This window comes from Antechinus flavipes, chromosome 6 (genome assembly GCF_016432865.1).
Source record: "Antechinus flavipes isolate AdamAnt ecotype Samford, QLD, Australia chromosome 6, AdamAnt_v2, whole genome shotgun sequence".
Lineage (NCBI taxonomy): Eukaryota > Metazoa > Chordata > Mammalia > Dasyuromorphia > Dasyuridae > Antechinus > Antechinus flavipes.
Window position 1 is genome coordinate 33293921 of NC_067403.1, and position 27107 is coordinate 33321027.

Here is a 27107-nt window from a genome sequence, read left to right on the forward strand (position 1 = left end):
TGTAACAGCTTACTACTCCTTTCATCTAGAAGTGATCATCTTGGATTTTTTAAAACGACTGTTCATTTGAGGCAAAGTAATAGTTTTTTCCCCTGTTTATCTCTTTAATCAGTTAGGTCCAAAATTTTCCCAAATACATTTTTCCCCTGAACATTTTGTACTGAGAACTTAGTTAATCTGTTGAATTGATAATGAACTTGTTGATCCTCAAGTTCATATCTAGTAAATATTATTTATGGGGACTGTTTCTGTTAGATGTGATAAGGTAGGATTTTTTGTCTCCTTGCTTCTTGTCTTTATTTAAAATTTCAGCATAAATGATTGCAAAACTTAATTTTGCTAGACATGATGACATGACGGAAACCAAGCAGCTAGCTGCCACCTTGATGAGTATATTTCCTGAGGATAGAACCATTCTCCTTTATAGTACAGAGGAAGTATTCTAATCTTTTGTAAAAGCTCCAGCAATTTCAATTTTAACCTAAACGACTACATTTTTAATTTTGGAAAGACTAAATATCATCGTGATTCCTCTTCTAAACATCATGTAAGCTTACAGTGAGATGGCAGGTTCACCTAGGTATTTTAGCCCACACATGAATGTCAGAGACAGGGTATGGTTACTAGACTGTACAATAGAAAGGGAGTACAAATGAAACATGACTGGGCAGGGATAAAAATAAGTGCCAAAATGTTTTTTTTAATTCACAGGATCAGGTCATTTTATTCATGCCTATCCAGCTGGCATAGCTTTTATCACACTGCTACTTTCTCTCCCTTGTGCCAAGGATTTGGTGATATGGGAAGAATATAATTATATAGAAAAGTCTGATACCAAACTATTTATTTGGGATAGTGTGAACTAGGTGTCTACTTTTTAGTGTTGTAGAAGCAAACCAGCCTGGTTCCCCTGATTTTTTTGCCACCTCCAACAAAGTAGACTGTTAAAAGTTACTTCATTAACTAGCTTGCTTATACTGCTAATTTGACCACCAGGTAAAATTAGCCCTCAAAGACATTTTTATAGGGGGGATTCAGTGAATTTGGGATTGACTTTCCTACTACAGTATTTCCACTCTTCACCAGGAAGCACTCAATTTGCAAATTCTTATACCACTCTCTTTGCCATGACCCCACAGTTTTGACATTGGCTGGCCCCAATTCAATGTTGATCTAGCAGTGCAAAAAAAGAAAATGGAACATTTTCCTGACATATTAAAATTATGGAAATTTCAATTTGGTTCTTCTGTGGCTTGGTTCCCACTCTGTATGTAATAAATTCGCATTAAATTGACCTATCCCATTCAAAAATCTTAGATAATTGTTTAGTGACTAAGTGATATAGTAAAATATAGTAAAGTAACCAAATAAAACTATAAAGAAAACATCTTTCCCACTGATCTCTCATTATCCAGGACACAGAGAGAACAAATTAGAATTCAATACCTGTGACTCATCATGGCCAACTTTATTTACAGCTGGAGAAAAAAGGAGGAAAGCACCAGAATTCAGGATCAAGTCTTCTGCTTGACTATACCATATGAGAAGTTTCATGGTGAGTACCCTTCATAGAGTTATACAAATTTATATGTGGGGTTAGAAGGGAATTGAGGTCGTCTAATCCTACTCATTAATTTTCTAGTTAGAAACTGAGACCCTGAGATATTTTTTTCTCATGGTCACATCTTATTAGAGGAACTCAACTTTTTCCTCTCTTAGCTATATAAATCTAACCAGAAAATAAATAAGAAATGAGTTAAGCAGATGAATAGAATATTAGAATTATTTCTCTCCCGAATTTAGATAGGCAGGAAAGTGGCAGCTTTGGTTAAGTAGTGTCATTTAGTTCTAGTTACATAGGCCAAATGGAAATGATCTCTCTTACTTTGTGCTTATTGAATCAAAACCAAACTAAGTGCTTACGCTCCAGAATGGGGAGTGGGACACTTCTATTGCAGATCTCTATCTCTTTCTTGAAGAAGTTCCACAGCTTCTTCCATTACATAAATCTTACATAAATCTTTCTTCACCGTCACCCCTTGCCCTTTTCCATGTATAAAATTAAATTGCTATTATTCTGTGGATTTCATTTCCAAAGTAATCCTAATATTCTAAGGTCTTCTGAGGATTTCTTCCTTCCTTTCCTTTTAACCATCTTCATATTAAGTACCAATAGCTTCAAATAAAATACTATAAGAATAACATATATCTGTCTCTCTTGCTTATAACTAGGTATAACTAGGGCCAGTGGAGGCAGAATTGTGAAGTGTGTGTGTATGTGTGGGTGTGACAGAGACAGAAAGATAGACACACACAACAGTTTCCTTCTCTTTTTTTCCCCCCTTGCAGGCAAAGATTCTGTGCTCTTTTTCCTGTTTTGCTCTATCAAAGTCTTTCTTCAGGAAAGGATTTGATGTCAATCTTTTAAAGTCAGTTGCCTGAGAGGTTAATCTTTTATTTGGAATTACAGAATGAAAGACTGCTCTCATTAAAGGATTTCAGGCAAAGGAGAAAAAGCAGAGGTTAATTTCTAAATACTCCATGAATCTCAGTTTTCAAAAGTCTTAGATTACCAGATCCCTCCTATTTGGTTATGTATAGGAAACCTTCCAAACACTATTGAATCTATATTGCATTCATTGCTCTACTTATCTTTATGGTTGCCCTGAGGAGCAAAGCTTTTTAAACTTTGGGTTATGATCCCACATGGAATCATGTAACTGAATGTGGGGGTCATGAAATTATGGTGTATTATCAGTAAATGTTTGATTTTTATACCTATTTTATATGCCTATATTCATGGGGTGGGTAAAAATTTCCCTGGGGAAAAGTGTTAGAGAGTTGAAAAAAAAGTTACCTGTGAGGATTAATGAAATGATAAGTGGAACTTTTAAGAAAAGTTAAAAATATTGTATAAGTAGAAGGCATTATTGTTCCAAAGGTGATTGTTAATCCTATGCAGAAAGTAAAAAATTTTAAAAGCATCATTTGAATATAAAATTTGCTTTGTATAGTCATTTGCTATTACTGATAGTTTAGGTTTGACTAGCCTTTGTTCAAATTAAATTGTTAAGAATTAGAGCTCATGTACAGGGATTTGTAATGCATAATTTTGGATAACTTTTTTCTTTCTTTTTTTTAAAATAACTTTTTATTGACAGAACCCCTGCCAGGGTAATTTTTTACAACATTATCCCTTGCACTCTCTTCTGTTCTGATTTTTCCCCTCCCTCCTTCCACCCTCTCCCCCAGATGGCAAGCAGTCCTATACGTGTTAAATAGATTACAGTATTGGATAACTTTCTTACTCAAAATCTTATATAAAATAAGATTTTGATCACAATCAAGTTTGACTTAGTTCAACTTGTGAGACTTGAACAAAGACATCTGGAGGGGGCATTCTGAGCACCCCAAACTGGACCAAGAAAATCTCTGCTACTGGAGATAATCCCAAATGATTATATTTGCGTTGTCAAGTAAAAACTGAGAAAGGTGAAACAGAGTTACTTTTAAAAATTGAAGATATAAAGAATGTAAACAGTATTGAAAATCAATTAAAACTTAGAGGTTCCAAAAAGACAAGAATAATAAATGAAAACTAAAACCTACATGTAGTTTAGTGCATGTTGAAAAATTTGATGGTAGCATTTGTTAGTGGAAAGAACAGTGACTTAGGTAATACGATCCAGTTTTTGTTTCCATCCTCCTATTGGATTGTTGGTAGCCTGCTTGATCTTTCTGTACTGAGTAATATTGCAGTGTAATTATACAAATCAACAACCTAACCAGAAGGTCAAATGATGAAATAGTCAGTCAACAAGCACTTATTAAGAACATACTATATAGCAGGCATTACAATAGATTATATACTTGGTACATAATAGGAGACTTCATCTATTTTGACATCTGTCAGAGTTCTCCTAATAATAAAAGCAGAATTGGGAATATCTTCATAGTGAATAAAAATAATGCATGCTTTAAAAAAAATTTTCCCCCAAAGTTAAATGACTTAGTTTGGGAATATATAAACTGTGGTCCAAGGGCAAAAGTTGACTCACCACCTATTTTAAAATGGGTAGAAAACTAATAATAAAAATTACATTTAAAAATAAAGTTTCATTGCATTTAAAAGCATGAAAGAAGCATGGCTTGCTATCCATTCAAAAACAGAGAGCAGACTAGATTTGGGAAAGGCATAATTTGAGGTATGTCTGACATAATTTTTCTATATTGAAGAACTTTGAAAATATGTAATCATGAATATGCAAAAGGCAGAATATTTGTATTATTATAACTAAGAGACATGGAGGATAATATATAATAAGTATCTCAAATTATCTAAATTGTTTTTGTCATGAGATAAAAATCAACATTAAAGGCTATTTTAGCTTTAAAATAATTTAAAAATCTAATAAAAAGTATATATTTTTTAAAACCAAGATTCTTATACTATGCAAATTTATTGGACAACAGTTTATAAAGGAAAAAGGAGTTTTCTAATGAAGGAAAAATATGTTCTGATTAATATATTAGTATCCATCTTATATATAGGTCGTTTCACGGGAAATTAGAATGGTCTTTCAAAATAATTCATAAAAGCACACCGTACTTCAAGACATACTTTTTAAAGTTTGATAGGAAAATTTTAGGTTATCTCTACCATAGTCTCAAATTCTATTACTGACATTATTTGGGTAACCTTAAACATGTTACATAATTTCATTCGGATTCAGCTTCTTTTTTGATAAAATGAGGAGATTAGATTAGACTACACGAACTTCTTTCCAGTTCTAGATCTATGAATCTTCGTTCTAGTGTCTCTCAAGTATCTAATGTGATTTCAAAAATTTCTGAATATAAATTTTTCCTCATCAGTTTGGTAAAGTTAATACCATTTTAATAATTTCTTCTGTATCATCACACTATTCTCATCAGGACCATATTAAAATATATTTATGTTGCCAGGATGCGGGGCTGATCTTATCCCATTAATCCAAGTATATGCCTATATTGGTCAGATTATTCAAGTATAATCTTCAACATCCAATAGAAGGATCTGAAGGACATTAGATGCAGAGATTAAAAATAAGAAAAATGTCCAATGAGCATGGAGTAGATTTTGACCAAAATGGTTTTCTGCTCAGCATGAACATAGTAAGATTATGATGAAGATACATGAACCATTCATCCAGCCAGAAGGACAAGTAATGATTCTTGGAAACATTAATTCAAATAATCACCAAACATATATTTAACATTTACTATATACCAGGTGCTATTGGACCATAAACCTTAAGTGCATGGTACTAGTCAGGGACTAAAACTCTTTTGACATCTATAGGTGCTCTTTCTGTGGCAAAAACAGAATAGATAATTTATTGTAAAAATATCTTGATTCAGACCAATAAAGAAAAACTGGTTGCTAAAATAGAATAAATAACATATCAGGAGAAATGTTTACTCCTTTTTATATTTCATAACAAAGAAAATAAAACAAGCATTTACTCAGTACTTATGATGTACCAGGCAGTATGCAAAGCACTTTACTAATATAAACTCATTTAACCCCACAATAACTGTGGGAGGTGCTATTATTATATTCATTTTCTAGTTGAGGAAACTGAGGCAGACAGATTAAATAACTTTTTCAAGAATCATGTAACTAGTAGATGCAGTCAGGAATGCATTATAGATTTTTTGGGGGAAGCTATTTAAAAAATTTCAAAGAAGGAAAATATAAGATTCTATGACTTTAATACATATTATGGAAGTTATGCCAATAGCTATGATGATTCTCAAGAAATAAATTATTTTTCTCCTTCTCTTTTATAACCTCTATTTTTATTGCAAATAGTGACCTCAAAACTAAGATTCTGTCATAAATAGTATCATACATAGGAGATTGGAGGCCATGCAAATGTCAGAGAAGATGTTATGAAAGATTTTCTAACCATTTAATAACCCTCCATAATAACCCTCTATAATATCACAGAAGTGACAAAACAGTGACCCTGGGTTATCAAAGGCTTTAGTAATAGAGAATATGTGCCAACAGGTTCAAAAATATACTAATAAAAGAAATAACCCATGAATCTGCTAAATGGAACAAAAGTGAGGAGATCTTAGATGCAGCTTAACTTGAAGCAGGAAGTGCATATTAAAGGAAGGGAATGATTTTTTTTTTTTTTTTTTTTTAGGAAAAATATTCAAGGTAGGAGACTAAAGGAAATGGATAAGATTGTTGTTCAGAGGATGAGGAATTGATATTGGCATGGTGGGAGGAAGGCAAATCTATCCAATTCTTATTTTGTCTTATTTTCTATAGTATACATAGTAGACAAGAAAGAGTGTAAATAGTTAACTGTTAACTTCCTTAGTGAATTGCTGTCATAAATTATCTCATCATTTTAATAGACAATAAACAACATGACTGTTATGCTTGTAAAAAGCCAATGAGTTTTTAGGATGCATTATAAGAAATACAGTAAAAGCAATTCTAGCTACCCTGAATTCTGCCCTGATTAAATGATAAATAAAGTACTTGTTCAATTCACGGGCATATTACTGATAAACTGTAGTCTAGAAAAGGGGAACTGGGATAATAAGAAGATTGGTGATAAAGGGAAGTTTAAACTGAGAGAAAATAAGCAAGGATATAATGACTCCTTAGGTATTTAAAAGGGTAGCAGGTAAAATAATTGTTGTACTTGGTTTCAGCAGCAGCTGGTTGTAGTTACACAGAACAGATTTGGTTTTACTATAAGTAAATTCATTCTAGATTCTAGTGCAAAATTATAATTAGTCCAAAGTAGAATGGTCTACTCCAGGTGATGATGAGTTTCTTCTTTTAAGATTTCATTAAACAGAGTCTGGAAGACCAGTTGTCACTATCATAGAGGTGATCTTATTTAGGTACAGGCTGCACTCAGCAGTCTCTGAGGTTTCTTCTAATTCTGAGTCACTATGATTTCAACCCAGTTTATATACTCAGTTTATTTAAATTCAAGTTCAAGACTTTATACCTACTAAATTTCATTCTATTAGTTATTCTATCAATCTAGTCTGTTAAGAATTTTCTGAGTACTAATATAACCATTCATGTTGATCATATAATTTATATAATCATCAAAATAATAATGATGATAATATTTATATATTGCTTTGCAAAGAACTTTACATATATCATTTTGTTTGGGTTCTCACGAAGAATAATATGTGTTTGTCATTTTAGATTATATATTTTGTTTTTTAATGTATTTTTATAAGTATTACATAACAACCTTTTTGATTTGAGAGTATAGGTAGTTATGGCTTTCAGAATCCAGTAATTCAGTTTGTTGAAAACAGCTACTGCATGTTTATTTATTAAGTTGTCCATTAGCAAAATGCAATGTTATATTTTGAGGACTGATTTTATACTGCTGTGCACCCAGTAATTAACACAATTCTAAACAAACATGCTCTGTTGGCTTAATCCTCAATTCTTACACTGCACTATGAGAGAGATGATTACATGGTACCCCAGTTGAATGATCTGCCCATCCTATTTTTTTTTGCGTGGCACTTGAGTTTTATGTCTTTGGAAACAAGTTTTCTGATAAAAAATGTATTTTTAGGTTTCTCAAACAGCCCATCGCTGGAAGAACTGTCAAAGAGAATCTTTCTTCTTCATTCTGGCTGAACTCTTGGGAATCTTAGCTCAGTCCAGATGGTGAGCCTCAGCTGCTCTATGAAACAGGTAAAAAAAAATATACCATTTCAAATTTGGCTGCCAGCTCTGTGCTTTCACAACAGGTGTTAATGCCTTTTAAAAAACCATCCTCATAAATTGTGATGCCTGTTGTATTTTGTTTGATTTGGAGACAAAGAAAGTTGTACTTGCTGGAGAAAGAAGTAGTTTTTTGTCATCTTATTAGTGCTCAGTCTTTAAATCTTATATAATAAAGGAAGAATATAATTGGAATTATCTTTCACTTAAGATAGATAGATAGGACCACATGCAATTTTTATGATGGACCAGCAGAAATGATGTTTATTAATATTGCCATTTAAATCTTCAAAGATGGGCCGGTCGTTGGCAGAATCTATGAGGTGTCATTATTGTGACCATTTTTAGGGTAAATTGTTCGAGCTTGGTTGTCAACACAGTCACACCCTGAGCAATCTGTTCCTTTTGAGTTGTCCAGCTGTATTGACCATCTTCATAACTAAAATAATTCAGCATGCTTCAGTTATTTTTTGGCATTAAAATGACTGGATTAAATCAATGGTCCTCCATCTGATTGATTAGTTGGCAATTGTTACATTCAATCCAGATAATTGTAAAAGCTTAATCATTAATTGGCCCTAGGACTTCACATGGTTGTTTTGAGGATCATAAGATTAGTGTATGCAAAGAGTCCTCTTGTTTATAACAATAATTATAATAATAGTTAATAATTCAGGCCACCCTTCTCTATAGTAGGTTTATACCCTCAGTTTATTTAAACTCAAGTTTAAAACTTTATATTTATACCTATTAAATTTAATTCTATTATTAATTCTATTATTAATTCTATCATCCTAGTCTATTGAGAACTTTCTAAATACTAATACTAATTTAGCCATTTATTTAGCTTATATTCTTTATGTGACCATCAAAATGATGATAAAAGTATTTACATTCCACTTTGTGAAGCACTTTACATATATCACTGAATTTAATTCTCACCAATAAACTAAGGACATATATGACTTCATTTTATTCTCACAAAGAAACTAAGGACAATATAATAATATTTATATTCCACTTTACATATATCACTTCATTTGATTCTTAAAAGCAGTCTCAGGATAATAAAAGCATATTCTATTTTAGATTATATATTGAGAGAAAACAGAAGATCCAAGAAAATCAGTGTCTTGTGTGAACAAGATGATAATCATTTATTATAGAAAGAAAATCTAGCTCTGACCATTTCTTGTTTTATTTGTTTTCTCTGCCAAGGAGAATGACTTTTCTGCTAGAAATGGCAAAAATAATAATTAATAGTTAACTGGTCACAGATGAACTTTATATTCAGGTACCATAAGATGTGGTTGGTGTGAACATTAAGTCACTATCAATGATATTAAATAGGACACACAGATTTAGACCTAGAAGTAACCTTAAAGATTATTGAATTCGATGGTTTCATTAAAAAAAATGAAATACAGGTAGATTAAGCAGATTGAGTATCTTTCCAAAAATCACCTAGAAATGTCTAAAGCAGGATTTAAACCCATAATTTCCTGACCCCATGACCTACACTCTAGCTATTATTTCAGTCCTTTTATGTGAGAAATAGAAGACAAATCATGAACTACAGAACTAAGGAAGAATAAATGTTTCCCCATTTTTTTTTTAAAGGAAGAGAGCAGAATACTCTACAAATTATGGACCTTTGGTTAGATTCAGCTGGATTTCCCCTTTGTCATCAAAAAATGAAAAAAAAAAGTTTAAATGTCCATGTGCTGTATTATAAACTGCATTTTGTGTACTATAACAAATTGTGAAATTTTTCAATTCTAAAATACAATCCCTTCTTCTAATACTGCAATTGATTAAATGAACCCTAATATTTAAAAAAATATTATTGTTAACATTATTATAAAAACCTAATATTTTAAAAGGACACATGGAAAATATATTCCACACATCAAGAAAATCTGAATATTTGTCCATATGTAAAATTAAAACTTAAAGCACAAATAAGTTTAAAAATAAAAGCCCCTCAATTATTTACTTTTACTCTCTCCAGTAGCACTAGCTTGTCTAAGGATATTAGCACTGATGAAGTTTTATTCAAGTAGGATCAAATGACCTAACAGTTCCAACACTTCTACCTCACCAAATCTCCTCTGACAGCAAGAAATCCTACTTGTAAAGTAATTTCTTTGACATTCTGTCTCTTAAAGACCTTGTTAAAATTAAATGTTACATCAGTTCATTATCATATTAGCTGAGATTGGGGTCCCCAAGGAATAGTGATAGGAACTTCTCAAACACACTTTAATGGTATAGCTCTGGGTTTATTTGCATTCCCCTAGGCAATATTTACTACTTTGAGATTATTAGAGGCTCAAAATTGTGTCATTCAGGTATCTAACATCTGTTCTGTTGGGGTTTTTCATCACTATTGCCAGATGCTCAAACTGCTCCATGGGGAACGGTTCTAGGACATATTATATACTCAGGTTATTGGCAGAACAGTAGGTAGATGAGCACCTTTCTCAATTAGTTGCCTTAATTCTCAACTACCCAAATCTTACAATTCAGATTTAATCTAGGGGCAAAATATATCCTTCTGGAGAATCACATGTAGACAAATCATCTATATTCTCAAATTGCCCAAGTTCTGCGCCAAACAAGTAAAAACAAGCACACTGGCTCACAGCAACACTTTCCTGGCTTTCACAAAATTACTTCATTCTCTAATTATATTCTCTCTGTTCCAAACACTAGGATTCTATTCCTTTTCTCCATAAGAACTTAACAACTGCTACATATACAAAAACTCCCTGGAGTCTAACATGCTTCTCTTCCATTAGTGAGGGGCAATTAGAAAGATATCTTGATGTTTTTTTGGAATCTAGATATCAGACTGAGTGAGCAAATCCTATTCCCAAAATCTGGCTCAAAAATATTTTAAAAATATCTCTCAGATGGAAGTTGGAACAGGTGTGTTCAATTAATTAAAGTGAGCATTTATTAAGATCCTCTGTTTTAGGATCCATGTGAGCTTCTGGAGACACAAAGACAAAAAGAAAACAGTCTCTGTCTTCAAAGAGATTATAGTCTAGTTTGAGACTCTACTCTCCTTTCAAAATATTAGATCACATTAGCTCTGGCACCATACCTCATTAGGACGCTCTGGGAGCCCTCTGAATGAAAGGAGAGGGCTTCATTCAAAATTCTCACCTGATGATGGGGCCTAGGTCAATTATCTCTTCATTTCCTACCTTGCTGAACTCCTTTGGACTTCAAAGAGCTCCTCCCCACCAGGTATCTTCCCTTCTAGGCTTTAGATTGCTTCCCTCTTTAGATTATAAACTCTTTTCTTTTTTGTTCCTACTACTTAGCTGAGTCCTTGGCACAAAATAGGCACTTGATCATTATTTCCTAAATGACTCATTGAATGAATGAATGAAATCTCTGGAAAGTCACTTAGCCTCTGCATTTCAGGTACCTCATTCTATTTGTTTTTAAAAGACGATTTGTCCAGATAGTCTTCACAACCTTTAACTAGTGTAGTGAATAGGACATTTAATTTGGAATAAAACCAACTAAACAAACATGAGTTTAAATAGCAATGCAAGACTTATTGTGTGATTCGGGGCTAGTGCTTAATTTTTCTCTGCCTCAGATTCCTACTCTGTAAAAAGAAAAGTTGGGATCGTTAACTTTTAGCATACCTTTCACCTCTCAATTTGTGATCATATGAATATATATATATATGTGTGTGTGTGTGTGTGTGTGTGTGTGTATACACTTATTTATACCATATATTTACACATACATATGGTATACTTTGATATTGTAAATTATTTGTCTAAATCAAGAGAAATGTAAACTTTGGGATGATCTCTGGGGGAGGAAAACTTCAGAGTGAGGGGCTTCTGAATAACTAGGATGTGAAGTAATTGGTTTTTGAGGTGAGAACAAGTGGAAAGTGAGGAGTGGAAGACACAAGTGAGTGGTGGTACTGAGGACAAATTATATCTTTTCCACAACTTTGTCTCAGTTATTACTATCAGTAACCAAGCATCCTTTCACTTCATACAATGTCAATGGAAAAAAAAAGACATTCAGAAGTCATTTATTGCATTTATTCTTTCCACCAGCTTCTCCCGCTACTGCAATTACCCATGCTAAATGCTTGCTTAAAGCTCCTTTAACCAATCATCATTGAGAAGCTCAGCTAGGGCAAGAATCAGCTTTGGAGGCTTTATATAGGTACTTTGCAATTAAAAAAAAATCAACAAGTTAAAATTCAAAAGGACAAGAAGTTCTTTTGTGGCAAAGATTCAAATGAAACAGTAGAGAGAGCGGTAGAGCAGGAGTTAGCAGCTTTGGGTTTGAATTCTGAAGTCATAAACTCATTATGCAAAGTTTGTCAAATCACATCATCTCTGATCTCTCCTTTCCTCTATCATGAAATGAGAAATTTGGACAAGACATGCTATAGCTTTGGATCTTTTTGTAGTTAAAAGACCTTAAAACTTCTTCTGATTCTAAAACTGAAAAAAAATTAATTTGAATGTCAATTTAGCAACCTATAAACTCTGTGATATTTGTATAAAAGGAGATATAGCCATGTGACACCTAATAAAAAGGAACTTTATTCTTTGGTTGAGAATAGGTAGGATGAAACAAAGAATAGGAGGCTTAGAATCATACTGTGGGTGTAAATAATAGAATGTGTCAGCTAATGTAGTGGGTGACATGGGCCATTTGAGAATCAGAGGAATCAAAATGGCAACTGGGGAAAAAAGAGACCATTCATCATCATTCACTAAATTTCCTTTATGTGATTGTTCCCTACTTTGGCCAGAAACCAGATAAAAAAGTGAAAGGAGACCCAAACTAGCACTACATAACTCAATGGGTTATTGTGAGGAAAGTGTTTTTTGAAACTGAATTATGTTATTTGAATATGTTATATTAATGATGACCTCATGTACCAGAAAAAAAATACAAAATGGCTTTGAGGTCTTTCAGCCCTCTACTGAGCTTCTTCTGTTTCCACAATGATGACGATGGTGTGGTAAAAAAGAGTATTATGTGATGTCAATAATCATAGTTTTAGACAACCTAACATTGTAACTATTAGACCTGTTAATAACTTAACTTTTAGTCCTCTTAATATAAGATCTAAAACCTCATGTTAAAGTTTTGATGTTACCTTATTGAAGGAACTGATTCTAAAATATACATTAATTATATTCCTTATAAATGGAAGCACAAATAATCGTGACTTACTCAAATTTATAATATTAAAATAATACAAAGTACTAATTAGTGTCTGATCCTAGACTTTGTGTCAAATTTTGGTTGTGCAAAGACTACAAACAATCACAAAACTATTATCTGAATCCTTCATTTTGAATGAAGAAATTGAAACCTTACAGTTTATATTAATTGAATAAAATGTTAAAGTAATGAAAATGTTAAGAAAATTGGAAGAAAATGTTAATGAATCTACAGAGTTATTATGACAGTCCACTGGAGGAAATCCATTTTTCTCATGTTTTTAATGAACTAGGACTGTTCATTTTAACCACCATTTTTCTATTAAATTATTTTTAATATAAAATTATGAAAAAAATTTTAAAAGTTATAAATGTTCTACTTTTCATCAGCTTATCAAATATTATATGTTGATCTAGGACTTAACTCATGGAGAATGATAATTTATCTTCCCATTTGGGAATCCACATTCATTTTATCAGTTATTCTTTTTCTTAGGAATCTTCCGCCTCAATCACACTGTCAAAAAGAAAATTAATTTCAAATAACAGCATTTGCTTAACAAGGCCAGTTATGTTTATATTATAAATTGATAAGTCAAGTTAGCAAATATCTGTTAAGTCTATGTCAGAAGCCCAGAGATATGCTAAATGTTATAAGGGAACAAGAAACATTAGACATTACCTGCCCTCTAGAAACTTATAATTTTGTTTAGAACATGGGACTTGCAAGAATTGATCAGAAAACAATGGAGTAAAATTGATGGAATTTTGTTTTCAGAGTCTGTTTATTTCTCCATTCTCATTATTTCTAAGTTCAAGTAACTATTTGGCAGAAAGCTAACTACCATCAGTTTTCAAACAGTAAAGTGGGTTGTTTGGGTAATTTCAAAATCAGATTTCAATTTGGATAAGTAAGATCCTTTGCAATATGATATTGCAAATATGTAAAAGAAATAAGATATGAAAGAGAATAGAGTATCTATTATAGAGTATACAAGCATTTATTACGTTCCTTTTTAGGAAGTATACTTAACTACCCAGTTTCCTCCGCAATATTATGATTAATACCTACTATATTCTAGTTGTTTGGTTTTTGAAAATGCAGCAAAAGAATCTACCCTTCTATCCTTCTAGATCGCTATTTTAGGAATCTAACTAAATTGGTATTTTGGAACTTCCTAAATATTCCTAAATAAATATTTGGAAATTTAGTAGAAAATGGCAGCTATATCCCGAGTTTTGACTGCAAGCCAGACCTTAATGATATCAATAGAAAACTCAACTTTGTGTTTCAATAATGATTTAGATCCCATGTGCAAAAGTCATTGTTCCTAGCTTGCAATACAATGATAGGAAAAAGTTGCACATTTTCTTAGAATTTATCTATAAGATTTATATATTCCCTTTCTGAAGGATATAAGAATCAGAATGATTAATGGGAAAATGAAACTTCATGGGGATTATGTGTGGAGTTGGTGACCATTTGGGAAAATATGCTGAGCACATTTAATAGCTGCTTTAATTACCTGTTTTTTGCCACTCTGTTTCATCATGATTACCTGGTTTGGTAAGATTAAAGAATCATCAATGGATCTTTATCATTTGATGATTTGAAAAGACAAATACTTCAAAAGTTACGTGGACATGAAGAAGTTGAGGGATCCCTCCACATTTTATATATAGTAACATACTTAATGGTAGATAACAGTAAACAGATTCTGTTTTCTCCATTTCTCCCCTCAGGGAGGAAAAGGGAATCCAAGTGCCCTGGTGTCTAATCCCATGGACTTTCAATTTCACCACATTGTGGTTCAAATATTTTAAAAACATTGTGTAAGAAATCTAGGTTACTCTGTTTTTTTAAAATATCCTTTTAAAAGGTTTTTTTTTTTTTTGAATTTTATGTTCTAAATTCTCTTCTTTCTTGCTGCCACACAGGTTAATTACTTTGCCTTACTAATTGTGGTAACATTCAGATTCTGAGATTGTACAAGGGAAGTCAGATTAAGAATTCTGGGAGGCTCTCAAGCATTAAATGCTGATGATGGAAACAACTAATTCTGATTAGGTAAAAAAGGAAAAGTCTCTAAAGGGATAAACATGGCTTCACTAAAAACAAACTCAGATTTTAAAGAAGATGTGTGCAAGAGATAAAAGCAGAGACAAAGAGCTGAGGATGAATACAAAACAATGTCATGGTCCAATAAGTGTCAGAAAGACTTATACTCAGAGTGAACTAAGCCTTAAGATAAATGGTAAGGCAACAAGAATTTTGTAGTTATATTGGGAACAAAAGGAAGAATAAGGAGGGAATAGGAGGCTTGTGTAAGAATAGAATGATTGATGCTAGTGGGCCATAGGAACAAGACATAACAGTTGTATTCAACAACTTATGTTTTCTTTTTGTTTTCTCTACCAAAAGAGATAAGAATGGACAAAATATAATAAAAAAGTTAATATGAAATCAAGATATAACATAGGTAGAAGGATGGTGAATAAATAACTGACAGTCTCAAATAATTGAAAGTCATATATCCCAAATGAATTATATCACAGATAAACTGAACAACACAATTCAAATGCTAAAACACTGATGGTGAGCATTTAATAATTATCAGTAAATTCAGTAAAGTTGAAAACAGGTAAATTCTTGCTGATTTTCAAAAGGGAGAAGATGAAGTCTTTAAAGTGAACTTAAGTGAAATTTTCATCTATTCTTGGTAATATTCTAGAATGCTTAATTAATAAGATTTTTTTAAAAGTATAAAGACAAAAAAAAGTGTCCAGAATAAGTTTCTTAAGAATAAGTCCATGGCATTGTTACTTTAACACATTTTTTGATCATGTTCCTAAATGAGTAAGTCAGCAGAGTGCTTTAAATATAGTATACTCTATTTTATATAGTCTCTCAGGAAGTTGAAGAAATAGATTACAAAAGTCATTTGGATTTGGAATTGGTTGAATGATCACATCCACAGAATTGTGAAAAATGAAAGTTATATAAATCTAAAAGTCTTAGTGGAATGACAAAGTTGACTTGGTATTCTTTTTTTTTTTTAATTTTATGTTCTAAATTCTTTCTTCCTCTTCTTTTGCTTGGTATGGAAAATCAAGGAAAAGATATAATACAATGATATCCATTGTATGTATGTACTCATGCAATATATATCTCCATACTATCTGTGTTATGAGGAAAAAGGTGAGAAAAATAAAGAAAATAATGTTTCAGTTTGTACTGAATTCATTAGTTTTCTCTTGGGAGGTGGATAGCATTTTATATCATGGGTTCTTTGGGAATGTTATATATCACTAAATAAATATATATCACTTGCTAAATTTTCCACAATTTATTATTGTTACAATTTTGCTATCATTGTTTATTTCACTTTGCATCAGTTATATAATCTTTCCCATATGCCCTCCAACATTTGTCAATTTTCTTTTCTGTCATTACAGTCAATTTGCTAGGTATGAGAAAGTATCTTAGGGTTGTTTTCTTAATTTATTTAATTATTAATGATTTAAGTAATTTTTAATGTGACTTCATAATTTTGATTTCTGAAAACCACCTGTTTATATCATTTGTTTTAAAATGACAAATACTTAAAAACAAGTCTAAATTTAATTTTAAAAGGTTAAGGACAAAAATGGCAGGTTAAATCTCAAATAAAATTTAATAGTGATAAATAGAAAGTCCTATACCTGTTTAAAATAACCAAATATAGAGTATATTTTATAAGATGATAACAACAGTCATGGCTAATATCTGTGTTGCACTTTGTTCCAGGAACTCGGCTAAGCATTTTACAATTATGTCATTTTGATCCTTATAATAACCCTGAGAGATAGGTACTATTATTATTCCCATTTTTCATTTGAGGAAACTGATGCAAACAGAGGTTAAGGAATTTGTTTAGGGTCACACCACTAGTAGATTCCAAGACCAGTGCCAGTTTATATGAAAACAAAAATAAAACCCTGATATTGTTAGTGGAGTGTAAACTAAATATGAGTCAGTCATTAAACATGTAGTCAAATAATTGCACCATCTTTTTGGCTCTGAAGAGAATGTTTAGAATAAGGAAGAGATGATGCTGTTGTATTGCATCTTGGTCAGATTACATTTGAAGTACTATGGTCAATTCTGGGTGCTCCATAGTAGGAAGTCCATTGATAGACAGAAGTACATCCAGAAGAAGTCAATTAAGATGCCTGTAACCCATGAATAGATATAAGAAATTGAAGATTCTTTATCTAGGAAAAATAGACAAGATATCTATGAGAACTGTTCAAATATAGGAACCATGAAAGGAGAATTAGAATTATTATATATATATTTTTTCCAAATAGCATAACTAGGTCAGTAATTTGAAAAGAAATTTTAGCTCAATATAAAGAAAAAATTTAAAAGTTTAACAATTATATTTCTTTAGAAACACAAAACTTTGTATAGAAAACAATGAGTTTTCTTCTGCAGAACTGACTGACCATTCATAGGACTTGGTGAAAGTAAGAATTCTCTAAGGTGATCTCTGAGTTCTTTTATTCCTCTAAGCTCCTACAGGTCTAACTATCTTATCTTGGCTTCTCAGCTTTCCTTTGTTGAAGTAATGATATAAAACTATTCCTATAGGAGAAAAAGCTTGTTCATGACTTGTTCATGATAACACAGGGAGTAAGTGTCTAAACTTGGATTTGAACTCTCATTTTCCTGATTCTAGATGTTGTGCTCTCTCCGCTGTGATAATTGGAGGCACATTTAAGGACTGGAATTCACATCATTGATTATTCTTAGTTCCATTTTTCCTTTTATTCCATTAGTCTGATTATCTCAGGAAAAAATGAGTTTGAGTTCAACCAGGATGCATTAGGAACAATCATGCTTTTTTCACAAACCTATCAGCTAGCAGGGAAAAAAACCCAACAAACTGAGAGATAAGTGCAAATGCAACTGGACTTGTTCAAATTACAATGCAAGTCTGTATTCTAAGAACTTGTCCTTGTTTGGGAATTATGATTGCTCCCACTATTATGTTATAAGATATTTACATCCCAATGAAAGGATGTGTATATGATTCACTAATGTTCAGCATCTGAACTAACATCCAATAGATGAGTCAGTTTTTCCTCTATTCTATAATTATCTAAGTATGATAGGGTTATGCTGGGAAATAGAGTTTGTTCTTAAGGACTCATATCTTGTCTAGATTGACTTCTAAAACAAGGTACTTAAATTGATGCTCCATTCCAGACAAGCTTGAGTACAGAACAGAGTTCTCTGGGTCAACTCGGAATTATAGTGATTCCTTTGGATCTTTTTGAGTACAAAACTCTGAGTATCCAAGATTGAATAAGCTCTGCATGCTACAAAACAAATACATCAAATAATGACTATTCTTTGGCATTTTCATTTATACAATTTGTAGCTTCTTCCCAGCAACATAGTTGATGAGCTTTAATATGTGCATTGGGGAATGAGTTATATGAGAATTGTGCTCATACCTTCCTAGCAAAGCTTGTTCCTTTTCCTTATCTTCATTACAGCCTTTTGAAGACTTGAAAACAGATATCGCGGTAATCCCAAGTCTTCCCCTTTCCAAGTTAAATATGACTGCTTCTGTTAACTAATTCTAGAGGGAGTCCCTTCTTCATAGAGCTAAGTGTTAAAATTTCAATATGAATTGAAAATTCACCCTCCACACACACACACACACACACACACACACACAAGAGCCAGTTATTAGACATTTATCAGCACACTCTCATAAACGTCATACATTGTAATCTGTATATATCGTCTCTGGATGCTTCCTCTTTTTATTGTCCTTCATAAACCACGGTGCTCAGAATTGAATACAGAACTCCTGAAGAGTCAGGGTACAGTAGATTATCATCTCTCCATGGCTAAAAACCATTGCTTTTAATGTGGTGCCTGATTACTTTAGCTTTTATTGACTACAACTTCACTCGACTCATATTGAGCCAGAAGTGACTATTTCAGATCAACTCTTATCTAAACATTACTACCCAATCTTGTGAAAGTGATTTTAGTAACTAAGTGTATGATTTTACATTTATTTCTCATGAAATGTATTTTATTAGATTCAGACCAAATGTTGTAGACTATCAAGATCTTTTTGAATATTGATTATGTCATCCAGATCTGTCACTTGAAAGTTAGATGAACATACCCTTTTCATATAGGTTACTTTATCATAGATAAAGAAAAATGTCAGCATAGAGTCAAGTAGTCCTCTGGAAATCTCATGTCAAGTTGACAGTAACCACTAACATCCACTCTCTGAATAATAACCAGAAGAAATAAACAATAATTATCTGTGCATTAAGGTCTGAAAATTACAAATTGATCACATTTGAACTTTAAATGATGAAGAAATTGAGACTAAGTGAGGTCAGGTAATTTGCCCAAGATCTATTGTTACTAAGAGTCTGAGGCAGAGTTTGAAGTCTTCCTGACTTCAAGTCTAGCTCTTGATCCACTGTGTCATGTATTTATTTGCCTTTGAATCTGGCTAACTGATATTCTAAATCCATCTGATTCCATTATCATCTATTTATATTCTTTCATCTCCTCCATAAAATGGGATACTTTGTTAAAAGTTTTACTAAAGGCTAGACAAATTATACCCACAATGTTCCCATCTACTTCACTCTTACTCATCACTCCTCCTTCTACCATCCATAGTCAGACAGAAACAGTCATACATGTCAAACCTTCACCTAGGAGGAGGTGGAGAGCAATTACATATTTTAATTTTGACGTTTTCTAGTCTCAAAAGCCCCAGTTACTTCATCTATCCTCAGGAAATAATTTTAATGTCCTTCACTCTTTTCTAGGTTTTTGTAGCTTCCATATGTATTATTCTTTAGGGCAAGATAATATTTCATTATATTCAAATGCCTCATTTATCTTAGCCAATCGCCAATCACTGGGCAAATAGTCTTCAAGAAACATCTATTAAGTGTCTAGCCCCTTTACTTTTTCTTCTGTATTCATGAACTAAAAAAAAAAAATAACAGCAACAACTAGAGGGAAAAAATGTTTTAGATAGGGCTATAGTATAATAACAATAGTTTATACAGCACTTTGAGTTTATAAGATACTATATACTCCTTTTATATTATCTTCAGAACTCCATTGTTCTGAAAGTAGTTATTTGCTATCTTGAAAAGCCCAAAGTGACTTTCTCCATCCCCATAGCCTAACTGTTATCCTGAACACGGAAATGATTGATTTTTAGATAAAATGGTAAGTAGAGTTAACTCAGATTCTAGGAATTATTACTCAATTTATGCTCAAGAGACATGTATTCTTATAGGCTTTCCAGTTTATAGCTGCCTAGAGAGCTGAGCATTTAGGAGAAGAGAGCTTAATGGGCACAGAGAGTGGTCATTCTAATTCCTGCTCTCTTATGCACAAAACCATTCCTCAATCAGGGAGTGATTCAGGCAAGTATATGGGCATGAAATACATTATGGTTATCAAAATACATTATGGCCATTCTTAACTGACGGGCTCCAGATTCCTTCCCAGGGAGCTGCAGTTCTTGTGGGAGTGGGGAAAAATTATCTTCCCTCAAATATTTTCATCCAGGTGAAATCAGGTTAAAATGAGGAGGAATGACTGCTTGGAGTTCTTCAAATTGCAGCCTTATCATGGCTCTAATCATATCCTCTTGACCTCTGCAGCTTCCAGTTACAAAGGGAGTAGGATATAGGCAATTTATTACAGGCAATTAATAAAGGTACAGTTATTCGGCTGATTATATGTGGAATCTGCTAGATAGAATACACCTTTTCTGACCTTGTCATTCTCCTATTTTAAATGCTTCAGTGATTTTTTGTTGCCTCTAAGACAAAATACAAAATTCTTTATCTGACATATAAAGCCCATAGTTCCAACCTATATTTCTAATCTTATTTTCTATTATTTTCTCTTACATATTTCATTTTTGAAGGAAATGGACATATTTGTTATTTCCTACAAACAACATTTCATTTCCCAAATTTTTCCCTTGTAAAGTCTGGAATGCTGCTCTTCTGTACTTCCATCTTTTAGAATTTCTAGTGTCCTTCAAGACCAAATTCAAGTGCCACCTCTTTTTTATGATGCCCCAATTGCTGGTGCCTACTGAATCTGTTATTTATAATGGATGTCTTTTATATTTACTTCCTGTATCTTTGTTTATATGGCTTACCCTCGGTAGAATGTAAACTCCTGAAAGGCAAAAGCTAGTCACGTATGGCTTTGTTTCCCTACCATCTAGCAGTGTCTCTGAGAATCAGTGAGTCTCTTTTTAAAATGTATTTTTTATTTGTTTTTATTAAATATTTTTCAATTATGTGTAAATTTTTAAACTTTTATTTAAAAAAATGAGTTCCATTTTTTTTCTCTTTCTGGTGACCCTCCTTCCTTGAAAATTCAAGCAATTTGATATTGATTATGCATATGAAGTCATGCAAAACACATTTCCATTTTAGATATTTTGCAAAATAAAATATACAGAGAACCTCTTATAAGTTTTATACACATACGTGTATACCTATATACACATACATTATGTATTACATATACATATATTACATTGTATATATACACATACATTACATAAACATATTTGCTGTGTGTATGTGTGTGTATAAACTCACATCTGTTTACAAACATACATATATTTCACTCTGTCTTTAGAATCTGTCACTTCTCTCTCTGAAGACAGCATTTTTTATCATGGGGCATTTAGAACTGTCTTGAATCATTGTCTTGTTCAGAGTAACTAAGCTTTTCACATCTGATCATCCTTAAAATGATGTTATTATTGTGTACAATGTTCTCCTGGTTCTCCTCCCTTCACTTTGTATGAGTTCATAGAAGTCTTCCTAATTTATTCTGAAATCATCCTGCTCATCACCCTTTTATAGCACAGTAGTATTTCATTACAATCATATGCAACAGCTTGCTCAGCCAATCCCCAATTGACAAGCACCTTCTTGATTTTTGATTCTCTGCCATCACAAAAAACTGCTATGTTTGTACAACTTATCCCTTTCCACTTTTCTTTACTCTCTTTGAGATGCAGACCTAATAGTCATATGACTGGATCAAAGATTATGCATAATTTTATAGCCCCATAAGCTTTTATTAAATTCTCATTAAGTTGAATCAAATTACCCATGACTCAGTTTTCCTGGTCAAACAATGGGGACTTATGGTGGGAGAGAGTTATTTTGAAAGAGTTAACTAAATTTTTGTTTGGCTTCTGTTGTCTATTTGATCACAATGAAGGTTGCTGATGGGTGTTCCCATAACTACTTCTTTGCTCTTTTGCCTCCACGTAGTGCTTTGTCTTCTGCTTTCTGATTCATTTTCTGTTGAATCGAACACACCATTTCTCTTCCTCCTCTGTTCCTTTTCCCTTTTACATTGAAATTCTTATTGGGCATGCTCCATAGCAGGTAAAGGTTTTGCTCACTGCACTCTACAACTCTATAAAGAAATGCAAATCTACATCCTAAGCTGCTCGGTCTGCCAAATGCTGTAGAATAGAGGGCACACTCAGAGAGATCCAAATCCATTTTAGCTGCAGTGCTTTACTTCAAGCTGTCAAACAGATCCAGCCAAGAAGCTCTAGATGGAAAGTGCTGGTTTTGAATATTGGATTGTGAAGGGAGGAAAAGGAAAAAAAAAAAAAACAATAACATCCGTTTAAAAAGAGAAAATGTGAAATTTCTTATTTTATCCTGGGAATCCATGAATGCACTTAAACAACAGATTCAAAACCTTGGAAGAATGGGTAAATCCCGTACTCTTGTATAGTATTGCATATCCAACATATTTATTGCTTTCCACTCATTCATTTCCCTATTTTCTCTGAAAGATTACCCTTCCCCCTTTTCTACTTCTACTTATTAAATTTATAATTGAACAGTTGACCTCTTCATCTCACACTCTAGAATATGGCCCCAGATAATAAGTATCTGCTTTTGTGCTCTTCATTACTTCCTCAAAGTGATTTAAATGCATCCTGCTTATGTTGAAATAAAAATGTGTCACTCACAATTGAGTTTGTCATTCTGCAAATGCAGTCTGAGTGGTATTCAATTTCAATTGGGGAAAAAAAAAACCACACCAAACATCCCTAGCTATTCTGGGTACAGAGATGCAGCTCACGCTCCCTTGTAACCATGGAGACCTACAGTAGCTTTAGGACGTTAACTCCTGTGCACCAGCCCAGAAGATATTAGGCTGTAGCACATCATAGAAATGGCCTCCAGGTTTGGCCTCCAGAGGGGGAAGTGTTAGATGTCACACACTAGAGATCTTACAAATTCACACAGATCAAATTCAGACTTCAGCCTTGGAACCCAGTGTTAGCATTTCCTTGGGTTCAAAATTATATATTAACTAGAGGCGGAGGAAGGCTGGTCTGGCATAACTAACCATTCCTGAAATACTTGCAATATGTAAATGAGAAAGCAAAAGCGTTTCACACCCCACCTGCCTCACCACCCCCAGAATTAAGATGTGCTTCAGTAAAATCATTATCTACAAAAAACAGACAAGCCTGCAATCTGCTGCCATGACTCTCAAGCACCCGGCCTGATCCTAACGTCCATCTTCTCTGATCTCCCAATCCCTTCAATGACTGTTGTAAGCACATCCTTCAGTCTGCTGGACCGGATGCTCAGAATGGGGTGAGCCAATGTTTTCCAAGGCTAGTCTACATTAAATAGGAAAAAATAAATGAGTGAAATTGTACCCCTGCCTCAGTCCAATTTCTTCCCCTCCTGAATGAAGGGGCAATTAGATTGTAGGACAGTAGTCATTTTTAGGCTTACCAGGCAAATGTCTGATGTTTGATAATTTCTGTAAGGTGGGCTGCTCTGTGTAATAAACAGCACTTTCTATTCCTTTCTCTTACCACTTTTTTATTTTTAATAATTCTCATTTTGGAAACTTACAATCATAGTATTGGCTCATTTGTACAAGACAGGTAATGGGCATAAGGGATAAAGTGCTAAGTTTGGAATCAGGAAGGTCTCAGTTCAAATATCAAGTGCTTCTTAGCTGTGTGATTGGACATATCACTTAATTTTTTGTCTGCCTCTATTTCCTCATCTATTATAATCTTAATACTGACCTCAAAGGATTATTTTGAAGATGAAATGATGTAACACTTGCACTTAGTAACAGGCCAGGCATATTAGTGGGTGCTACATAAATGCTAGATATTCTTGTTGTGATGTTTACCTGGCAGATAAACATTAAACTAATATTTGTGTTTCTTTTCTTTGTTTTGTTTGTCAACAGGAATAATTAGCTATTTGTGGCATTTGCATTTTTTCCATTTAAGATACATTTTCATCAGTTTTGCAATTCAATTCACCTAATATTTACTAAACCTACCAACTGTAAAGCCTTCTTCAGAGTCCTATTCTCACAAATGGCAGAAAAAAAAATAAATCATCAAAGAATCCATCATTGTGGGAATAGTTCTGAGGATGAGTCCAGCAATAGACTTTGAATTTCAGAGGATCAAACCTGCTTGGTTCTGGCAGATTCCCCAGCAAAATGTTGGCCATTAATGGATTAACTTTTTTCATAAACACCACCTGCCTTCATTATCTAGAATCTTCCTCTGCATTTCTTGGAATCTTATTTGATTTCCCTCTAGACTTAGCACAAGTAAAATAAATAAATAAATAAATGAAAAATAAAAAAAATAAAGACTTGGCACAAGTAACACCCGAGGTTCCTGGTTCTCCAAGATTTAGTGAACTATTTCCCATTGAAGTGAAGTTTTATTAACTTTGCAAATATATATTATATATACTTAATATATGCATATTTTCTTCTCTGTTAGAATAAAAGCATCATAAGAACAGGGATTGTTTTGTTTTTGTATTTCTGTTACTTGGACTTAGCATAGTGTCCAGCACAATGAAACCTGTTTGATGATTGTTTGATTGATATTGAGGGAGGGAGTGAGCATCTCAAGGATGTTATACAGCCTTGAAGTTTTGAAGCCAATATGTTGTGGCCCCCATGAAAAATGCCATGCAATTAAATCCCATTATTTCAAGATAATATTTGCTAACATTTCCTATTTATTTGTTCCTGGTGAAGAGGAAAGGGCAAAGTGAGAGAGGGGATTGTCTGATTGAGAGGCAGAGATGATGAATGAGATATGGAACTTTTGCAAAGATGATATAATAGAGCCAGAGTACTCCTGATTCACTCACCCAGAAATGAAAAAAAAAACCCATTGTCTATGAAAGAGCAGTCTCATAGCTCTTCTACTCATTAAATTAGGAATTTCTTTCTCTAATCTCAGTTCTCTTCTTTTATCTTCACTCCCTACTTCTTAAATGGTCTCAGATGGGATAGGAAATGGTAATATAACTACTGATCTAATAGTCAAAATTCACATAATCTGATTGAATAATTGCACATTCATATGCTTGTTAGAGCCCATCTGTAAATAATGTGTCCTGGTTTCTTTCCAGTTCATGCATGAAGAAATCAATTTTTGAGTTTAAATTTTCTTTTCTAGTACAAATGTATGAATGCACATTGCAGAATAAAATGACTAACTCTTCTGTTCAATAAGGTTATGTTCGTATCAAGTTAAACTTGAAATACTCTAATGACAATCCATTTATAGAACTGACAATGCAATACCAATCATTTATGAAAAAGTCATTATGCTCTGTATAAAGTTGTGCATCTGCCCACTCATGTACTATTTATGAGGAGGAGACATTTTCTTTCTTTTGTAGCAGAGTCCAAATTTATTTTCAATATATATGGATAATAGGAGCCCAATCATTACCACCACCAAAATGAAGCTTTCTTTTGTTAAATACTGATATCCTGTAGCTTTTCAGACTCCTTATTGTTCAGTATGAAGCAATTGATGCTGTCCAAATAATGAAAAATTTCAAATGAAGAAAAAAAAAAGAAAACACTGAATTTGGTCAATGTGTTCATTATAATCTTCTATTTATGAGAGACAGGAAAACTTTTCCAAGATCAACCTGGCAGGGAAATCTGAAAAAAAAATCTGAGGCACAATTTGTATTAAAAATTAGATAGGATTTATCTTGAGTTCAATGATCTGTTCAATGGCTCACATAGAGACCTATAAAGTCCATCAATGAATTCCTGATGTGGGTGAGGTGGAGTCAAAAATATGAATAATGCCTGTTAGTTCTGGGGTGAACTTTTGTCATGACTGCCTACTACTTCTGCTATGTAGATGGGAGCAAGGTTTTTGTGTGATTTGCACAAACAGAGGCTAAGCTAATCAAGGACAAGGGTCTTTGCAGAAACTGACATTTGAAATTGAGAATTGTAATTGGAAATTTTAGGAAGCATAAAGGATTCTGAACTATCTTTCAGAATTTAAGGGAACTGAAAATCTATGTCTATTGAAATTACCATCGGTCTCTCTTTTTGCTGATCCTGGCAGAGAGTGTGAGAATGATTGGAACAGATTTGGTGCTGTTCCCCTATAAGCCTTTTTTCTGGGGTTCTTCTTCCTGATATAATCTTTGTTCTATTTTGGAGTCTTTTGGGGGGAAGAGATTACACATAGTATTAATTGTTATGACCTCGTTCAAACTATATATATTTTTTTGCAAAATCCAAAAAAACAGAAAACAGAGTATGGATGAGTTTATTTCAGGTATGTTATGTATTTTTCTTAGTTACCTATTAATCAAGCAAGATTTTATTAAGCACTTTCTAAGTGCTAATTGCTGAAGACACAAAGAAAAAACAAAAACTGTTCTTCTTTTTAAGGATCTCACAATCTGTCTATGTTTTGGGTGTCACACCCTTATCAGAGATACATGTCAAAAACTTTCCCCCCAACTAGCAGCTTCATTTCTTATCCTAGTTGCATTAATATTATTTATGGAAATTTTTTCAGTTTCAAATTATCTTTTTTTCTTTAATAAATGGATCCTGTATTTTTGTAATGAACTTAATCTAGACATAGAATCTTTATCACCCTTAAAAATTTTCATGTTTTAAGCTATTCCATAGATTTGTTAGTGATCTGTATCAATCTAACTAGTCTAGGGTTGGTTAAATA

The 27107-nt window shown here is 32.9% G+C and overlaps 2 long non-coding RNA genes across 2 annotated transcripts in view; both read left to right on the forward strand.

The window, feature by feature from the left end:
• Positions 1–1551, forward strand: part of LOC127540443 (uncharacterized) — a 96122-nt gene extending 94571 nt beyond the window's left edge. The window contains exon 3 of the long non-coding RNA XR_007948147.1: positions 1416–1551. This is a non-coding gene — a long non-coding RNA (uncharacterized LOC127540443). The remainder of the gene's footprint in view (positions 1–1415) is intronic.
• Positions 1552–7626: 6075 nt separating this feature from the next.
• The window catches only part of LOC127540169 (uncharacterized), a 130438-nt gene continuing 110957 nt past the window's right edge, over positions 7627–27107 (forward strand). The window contains exon 1 of the long non-coding RNA XR_007948104.1: positions 7627–7738. This is a non-coding gene — a long non-coding RNA (uncharacterized LOC127540169). The remainder of the gene's footprint in view (positions 7739–27107) is intronic.